A 7,872-nucleotide genomic window follows, 5' to 3' on the forward strand; every position below is an offset into this window, starting at 1 on the left:
TATGTAGATGATTTCATCTCCAGCTCAGAAGTGTGGAAAGGCTCTTTTCAGTCACCACAACAGCAAAGGAGATTCTGTCATGCCAGCATGAATTGTGCAAATGGGTAACAAACTCACCAGACCTGAGGGCTAAGTGGACAGAAAGTGGACTAGAGCCAACACCAGAAAACCGGCACTTGTGGAAATGTACTGAAGGTGTTAGGATTAGTCTGGAGAGCTGAAAATTATAACTTTGTGTTTGATCTGAAAGGACTGCTGGAAACTTAAGGGAAAGGAAACACAAAGAGAAGGTATTAAAAGACATCAGCGCGATCTTTGACCCCATCGGTTTTCTCAACCCCATTTACCATACGGGTAAAATGCCTTTTCAAGGACTATGGGAAAGGGAAGTGATTGGGATGAACAGTTGCCCCCAGACCTGGCTGAAAAATGGGATCAGTGGTGTGCAGAGCTGCGCGAGCTCCACTTGGTGACAATTCCAATGGTACCAAGTTAAAATACAGCCAAACTCACCGACATCCAGGTGCATGTCTACTGTGTGTCAGCGAAAAGGCATACAGTGCAGTTGCATATCTGCAAGGAAGAGAAGAGGAAAAACAGTTATCTAGTTTAACGCATGGGGAAAAGGTTTTAGCTAATGCACGTTCTGGTCAAAGGATTCAGGGTGAATCATTCTGAGGAGCTTACTGCAGCAGAAGTGTATGGGTGAAGGTGACACAAGGGCATAGTTTTAGCCAGGAAATCTGTCAACTTAAAGAGGGACAAAACCTGAGGAGAGATTCAAAAATCAAAGACCTGAAACCTTTTTTGGATGAAAATGGTCTCATTTGTGTGGGGAGGCAGGTTGCAGCATTCTAATATTAGTTACAGGGAACAAACACCCATGGGTACTGCCTACAAAGCACAGATACTCTGAGTTAACAGTTCGTCCTGTCATGAGAGAGTGATGCATTCTGGTGTCAGAGATACTCTAGTGAAAATGAGGGAGAGATCTGGGTTTTAAGGGGTAGACAGCTAGTCAAGCGGGTGGTGTTACATTGTAACATGTAACACCACCTAACTAAAACTAAAAGTGAGACCAGCCCAGCAAGTTACAGCTCCGTTACCCAGAGATAGAGTCACAGAGTCCCCACCATTTGAAGTTACTGGGGTAGATTTTGCAGGACCCTGTATGTCAGATCAAGTGGTCAGCCTAAGAAGGCATACATCACACTTTTCACTTGTGCTGTGACTAGAGCAGTACATCTAGAGTTAGTTCAGATCAGACTACTGAAAGTTTTCTTTTAGCTTTAAAGAGATTTATTGCAAGACGAGGACTATGTAAAGTTATTACACAGACAATGCTAAGACATTCAAGAGAGCAGAACAAGACCTAAACAACTATGGAGGTCATTTAAGGAATCAGAGCTTACAGAGTTGTTACTGAGAAAGGGATCACCTGGAAGTATATTGCCGAGCGAGCTGCTTGGTGGGGCGGCTCTGGGAGAGGCTTGTAAGATCTGTAAACACATGTCTAAAGAGGTCCTGGGGAGGGCTTCACTAAACTTTGACGAGCTGACAACCATGCTTGCAGAGGTGGAGGCTGTGCTGAATTCCATGCCTCTTTCTTATGTGGACAGTGATGCATCAGAACCCAGCCACTCACACCTTCTCATTTTCTAGTTGGGAAAGGCTGACTTCCTTACCACCAAAGACTATGCTTCCTCCATCTCAAGCATCAATGTGAGTCGAGAAGACATGTGTAAGAGATGGAGATACGACAGAGACTAATAACCAGCTTTTGGAACAGCTGGAGAAAGGACTACTTGCTGAAATTGAAATCAGCTCACAAGTGTGACATACCCACACCCACTTTGCTAAAGGTGGGAGACGTCATATTGATCGAAGAGGATAATGCCCCCAGGCAGACCTGGAAAATGGGCAGGATAACAGAGCTATTTTCAGGAAGAGATGGACTTGTTCGATCCTGCACTGTTCGTACTACTACAGGAAGTTTGTTAAAGAGACCTGTTCTGTTGATTTACCCTTTAGAGATTAATTAGGTGATAGGCTGAATAGTAATGAACAACAGTTCATTGTTGTGAAATGTTTGTTTAAAGCAAAGGAATGTGTGGTGTTTAGTTTAAAACGGAAAAGGAAATGTTAAATTATAGTTAATAGCTGATACTTGAAAAGGTACACAACTTTATTTGTTTTATACTGAAGACTGTCACAGAAATGCTTTTATTTTGAAGTAGCCTTCACGGAAGTTGTGTGTCAATTCTTGCTAGTATTTGCAGATGAACGTGAGCTGCTAGATGTGATCCGTGTCCGCCAGGCCTAAACTGTTCTTTTCTTGTGCAAACTGCAGCATAGAGAACATAAATGTTATTAGTAAAAGACAAGCGTTTTCGGTCTTCATTCGAAGCCATTCCACTACAACAATACAGTTCTGGAGACGTAACAAAAAGTAACCTTGACCTTTGACCTCCAAAATCAAAATCAGTTCATCCGTGACTCCAAGTGGTGTGTATGCCAATTTAACATTGAACATTTAAACCTCCAAAATCTCATCAATTGATCTGCAAGTTCATGTAAAAAGTTTGCCCAATTTAAGAAAGTCCCCCCCTGGGGTCCTGTGTTATCACATTCACAAGAATGTGAAGTGCGTACGTATGTAGAGATGGACAGACGACCCAAAAGCATAATACTAGGATACTAGTAATAGTAATACTAGGAACTAGGAACAACTGGTGCTGAGACATAACAAGAGACAAAAAAAAGAGGTGGGGGAGACGAGATAAGCCCTGACAGAGTAGAGAACTACAGACAAAAGACGTGAAATAGTGCCAAGTGTGACCAGAAGAATTGGAAAAAAACTAGAACTATGAAGGACAAACCTTTCTTAAGCAACATGTCACCCAAAAGCTTTCCCCCTCGGAAACACCAAGGCTAACACAAGTGGCCAATAGTTTACTTCAACATTTTTCCCGGGTAGGGGTCCCCACAGAAATCTTAACCAATCAGAAAACTAAATGAACATTGAAGGAGGTATACTCCCTGTTAGGGATGGGCATTACCCTACATAGTTTGTGGCTTCATGAACATATTGTATAATCTCATAGGTACTGGAAGCCACACGTTTCCAACAATGCATCTCTCAATGCCAGATGTGTGACAAGATTTACATTGAGCGTTGTATTGTCCAGCAGAAAGGCAACAGATGTGTTACTTTTTGACTAGATTTGTACCATAGCAGTGCAAGCATTTTGCCAAGGCTCAATTTCCAGCCACCGCCATGTTTTGAAACCATATACAACATAAATATTACACATTTCACCCAGGTTTCTTCTCTTATTTGATGATTTCAGAAAAAGTAAAAAAAACTCCGGAAATGATCAGGGGATGTAGCTCAGTGGTAGAGCGCATGCTTCGCATGTATGAGGCCCCGGGTTCAATCCCCGGCATCTCCAACAAGTGTTATTGTTTGGTCTGAAGAAGAGTTACAAAAGCTCTTATTCTGAAAGAGAAAAGTATTAAAAGGCAATTTCCTTGTGTTCATGGTAACTAATGCAAAAATCAGTCTAAATGACCACATGTTTTGCAAGATTTGCAGTGAACAGTCCATTGCCCAGTGATGGTGGTATAGTTGTCAGCATAGCTACCTTCCAAGCAGTTGATCGGTGTTGGATTCCCAGCCATTGCAGTAGCTTTCTTTTAGTGATTAACTATGATTTATACAATAGCAGTGCAAGCATTTTGCCATGGTTTGATTTAGCCACCAGGTTTTAGAATAGAATAGAATGCCTTTATTGTCATTATACACAAGTACACGGTACTTGTGCAACGAGATTAAAGCAATCCCTTTGCAGCGTTGACACAAAAAAATATATGAATATAACAGTATAAAATATCAAAAATATAAAGTCAAAGATATAAAGTGTAGTGACTGTCGAGTATACATATAAATCAGCTTGAATAAACATAGATAAGTGTTAACACTCAATAAATAATATTGCACAGTGATGGAATGAAATGATTAAGTACTAATATTAAGTAAATAAGTATTGCACAGTAATGGAAAGGTTAATGTATTAATATTGCATTGTATGAAATGAAATTGCACAGATTCCAGTGTCCTATGAGGTATATATAACAGTAACAGTATAACAATATTGCACAGTCGGACGGAATGAAGAGACAGTCGGGGGGGGGGGGGGGTTTGTGGAGTGGAGTCAGTGCATATGTGAGTTCAGGGGTGAGTTCAGGGTCGTTATGGCCTTCGGAAGAAACTGTTCTTGAGTCTGTTGGTCCGTGCTCTGATGCACCTGTAGCGCCTTCCTGAGGGCAACGGTCAAACAGATCAGAGCCGGGGTGGGAGCTGTCCTTTATGATGTTCTCTGCTCTGCTGAGGCAGCGGGAGGTGTAGATGTCCGTCAGGGAGGGGAGAGGGCAGCCGGTGATCTTCTGTGCTGACCTTACAACCTCTGCAGCCTCTCCCTGTCTGCCACGGCAGCTGCCGTACCATACTGTGATACAGTAGGTCAGCAGGCTCTCGATGGATGAGTGGTAGAAGGTCAGCAGCAAGTTGGAGTCCAGGTCGTACTTCCTGAGGACCCTCAGGAAGTGTAGTCGCTGCTGGGCCTTCTTGATGACCGCTGTGATGTTGGCTGACCAGGAGATGTCAGCTGAGATGAGGACACCAAGAAACCGGAAGGTGGACCCTCTCCACACACTCGCCGTTGATGTACAGGGGGGCTAGGTCGGTGCTCTTCTTCCTGAAGTCAACGATGATCTCCTTGGTTTTCTTGGTGTTCAGAGACAGGTTGTTCTCCGAACACCAAGCTGCCAAGTTCAGGACTTCCTCTCTGTAGGCTGCCTCGTCTCCCTTTGAGATGAGTCCGACCACTGTGGTCGTCAGCAAACTTGACGATGAGGTTGTTGTTGTGGGTCGGACTGCAGTCGTGGGTGTAAGGCAGTACAGTTTGAAGCCATATACAATATTAACGTTACATATTCCACCAGGTTTCTTCTCTTATTCAGTGATCTCACAAAAAAGTCCAAAAAATCTGAAAATCATTAGGGGCTGGAGCTCAGTGATAGAGCACATTTTGAGTCTCAAACAATCCAGATGTGTTACAAGATTTTCAGTGTATATTGTGCTGTCAAGCGATGGTGGTATAGCGGTGAGCATAGCTGCCTTCCAAGCAGTTGACCTGGTTCGATTCCCAGCCATTCTTGTGTGGTTGCTTGCTTATTTGTGAAGATTAGCCAGAAAGGTACTCGCCCAACACAATTTGGTAAAATATTACATCTCTGTTATGGTCCAACTAAGGGAGCATATCAATCAATTAAGCTGCCTCCATGAGTATCCACAGACACAGGCAGCGCACTACGATTTGAAAATTGCCCGTGTCTGGTAACTGCTTTCAACCAATTAAAAAGTTTATGAACATTTGTGCAAACAGGTATACTTCTAGGCTTTTTCAGGTTGTTGTGGCCGAGTGGTTAAGGCGATGGACTAGAAATCCATTGGGGTCTCCCCGCGCAGGTTCGAATCCTGCCGACAACGAGAGGCATTCTTTAAGAGTGGTAGCAAACCAATGACACATCATAGTATACCAAATCACTGATGTGCATTCATTAACAATGATGTGTTATCTGTAAGCCACCAGTGTCCACCAATGTATCTCTTAGCATTTATTTTCAGTCTGTGTTACAAGATTTGCATTGAGCGTTGTATTGTCCAGCAGAAAGAGAACAGGTGTGTTACTTTTCGACTATGATTCATACCATAGCAGTGCAGGGTCCAGGTTTGATTTCCAGCCACTGCAGTTGCATTTACAGGTTTTGATGCCATATACAACAATAACATTACCCCGGTTTCTTCTTTTATTCAGTGATATTTCAATTTCCTTGCGGGAGTCATCCCAAAAGGATTAATAAAGATAAGTGTATGTCTATCTCAGAAAAAAGTCAAAAAATCTGAAAATCTTCAGGGGATGTAGCTCAGTGGTAGAGCTCATGCTTTACATGTATGAGGACCTGGCATCTCCAGCAGGTATTATGGTAGAGTCTTTAAAAGAGCTGCAACAGATATTACCTCCTGTGATAATCTGACTGGTAGGGTTATAGAACGTAGTGGTAGACTAAGACCTCCTGTGACACAAACCAAGTAGTATGCTCTCTCTTTTATACCTCAGACTATCAGACAGCACAACAAGCACTTTAACAGTACATGTTTTACAGTTTCTATTTTACATGCTTGTACTGTTGTGTTTTTGTTTATTGTATTATACTCCAGTTTTTATGGGTGTTATGGCAGGTGTGAGCATTGTAGAGATTTCACTTCAGACACTTGCAGCAACAGATGCTTTGTTAAACATCAACAGACTGGAAATAGCCTTACTGATGATACGAAGCATAGGAATTAGCAGAGAATGGTTTCGATCCATCGACCTCTGGGTTATGGGCCCAGCACGCTTCCGCTGCGCCACTCTGCTCTGCAACTTCTCACCAGGCCTTGGAGAATCTGTGATTCACATTTTGACGGAAGGTGGCAACCAAGGTTACAACAGCTTACGGGTTGTAAAGTTAAACATTTGGTAGACCTTGCAACTATCTTTTATGTGAGCTACATTGATTATTCACATGTAAGACTTGTGATTGGCTGGCGTTTTAAAAATGTCATTGTGAGTACAAATATAAACATAAGTAAGTAGTCTACCAAGTTTCCTCTTATCATTTTAGTTTGGACACCAGTGAGGCTTACCACGATGGTTTGGACTGGGTCGACTAGGGTTTTCAGCTGCTCTCGAGCAGACGGCTGTTTTCACTCTGGTTTCTCTTCATAACACACAGTCTTTCGCCTTTAACTAAAGACTTCCTTGGAGGGGAACGTCGATGAGTTGAAACTATTTTGGTGGGCTTTGCTGTTTGGCCGAGCCTTTTGTACTTGTTTTTGCTTACCTTTGCTTTACTCATCAGCTCTGTTTTAATCCCACCAAAAGAGATTTTAGACCTGGAACAAGCCATCTTTTATTTCCTGTGGAGGTCCAAGTGGGAACGAGTGCAAAGAAGAGTGATGAAGAAGCCAAAGGAGAAAGGAGGGAAAGGAGAGCCGGACCTGTTATGTTTTTAGGGAGCAGATTTACAGCTATACACATAACAGCAGCCACGACCCCATCCAGAAATCCTAAGACTGCAGCTATGGCACGGTTCTGGATGGGATCATACCTCAGAAGAGTGAAGACATTCCCTCTGATCTTAAAGTACCTGTTAGGGATGAGCGAGTACAGCATTATCTGTATCTGTATCTGTATCTGTACTCGGACTGGGCGGGGCCTAACCGGGAGTGGACAGGATTTAACCCGGAAGTGGGTCGGGTTGTCTTGAAATGGGCGGGGCTTTAACCGGTATGTTATTTTAAGCATGCAATTGATATGGGTTGATCAGAAGCGGGGGGACTGTGTTCTACGGATTAAATAGATTTAATAAATTCGAAAATTAAAAAAAAAAACTCTTGACAGTCAGAGACGCAACAAATGAAAAAGGAGAGCCATGTTCTGCTCATTGTTCCTCTTATTTTTCCCAGTTTTTTCTGTTGCATGAAGTTGAAGCAGGACATGAAAAATTGCCAGCATGCTCTAATACAACTTTGACTGCTCCTAATCTGGGCTAATTTAATGATAAACTGGATTTTAAATTTCAGATTATGATTGCAACAGCTCCTGCCTTCAGAGCTCGTCCGGGAGTTGAACCCGGGACCTCTCGCACCCGAAGCGAGAATCATACCCCTAGACCAACGAGCCACTTAAAAACAACATAATAGAAATTTTCTATCGAGTAAATGTGATCAGTGACTTGAAAGGCAATTGTTAAGTAGTTTTTTTG

At 42.6% G+C, this 7,872-nt stretch overlaps 4 non-coding genes across 4 annotated transcripts; 3 read left to right on the forward strand and 1 right to left on the reverse strand.

Moving 5' to 3' along the window:
- Positions 1–3,380: 3,380 nt before the first annotated feature.
- trnaa-cgc (transfer RNA alanine (anticodon CGC)) lies at positions 3,381–3,452 on the forward strand. Its single transcript has one exon. It is a non-coding gene; the product is annotated as a tRNA-Ala (tRNA).
- A 2,017-nt stretch (positions 3,453–5,469) lies between these two features.
- trnas-aga (transfer RNA serine (anticodon AGA)) lies at positions 5,470–5,551 on the forward strand. Its single transcript has one exon. It is a non-coding gene; the product is annotated as a tRNA-Ser (tRNA).
- A 1,260-nt stretch (positions 5,552–6,811) lies between these two features.
- LOC116680112 (U5 spliceosomal RNA) lies at positions 6,812–6,925 on the forward strand. The gene has a single exon (XR_004329636.1). It is a non-coding gene; the product is annotated as a U5 spliceosomal RNA (small nuclear RNA).
- Positions 6,926–7,718: 793 nt separating this feature from the next.
- On the reverse strand, positions 7,719–7,790 carry trnap-cgg (transfer RNA proline (anticodon CGG)). Its single transcript has one exon. It is a non-coding gene; the product is annotated as a tRNA-Pro (tRNA).
- Positions 7,791–7,872: the final 82 nt, after the last annotated feature.

The sequence above is a fragment of the Etheostoma spectabile genome, unplaced genomic scaffold, assembly GCF_008692095.1.
Source record: "Etheostoma spectabile isolate EspeVRDwgs_2016 unplaced genomic scaffold, UIUC_Espe_1.0 scaffold00018317, whole genome shotgun sequence".
Classification (NCBI taxonomy): Eukaryota; Metazoa; Chordata; class Actinopteri; order Perciformes; family Percidae; genus Etheostoma; species Etheostoma spectabile.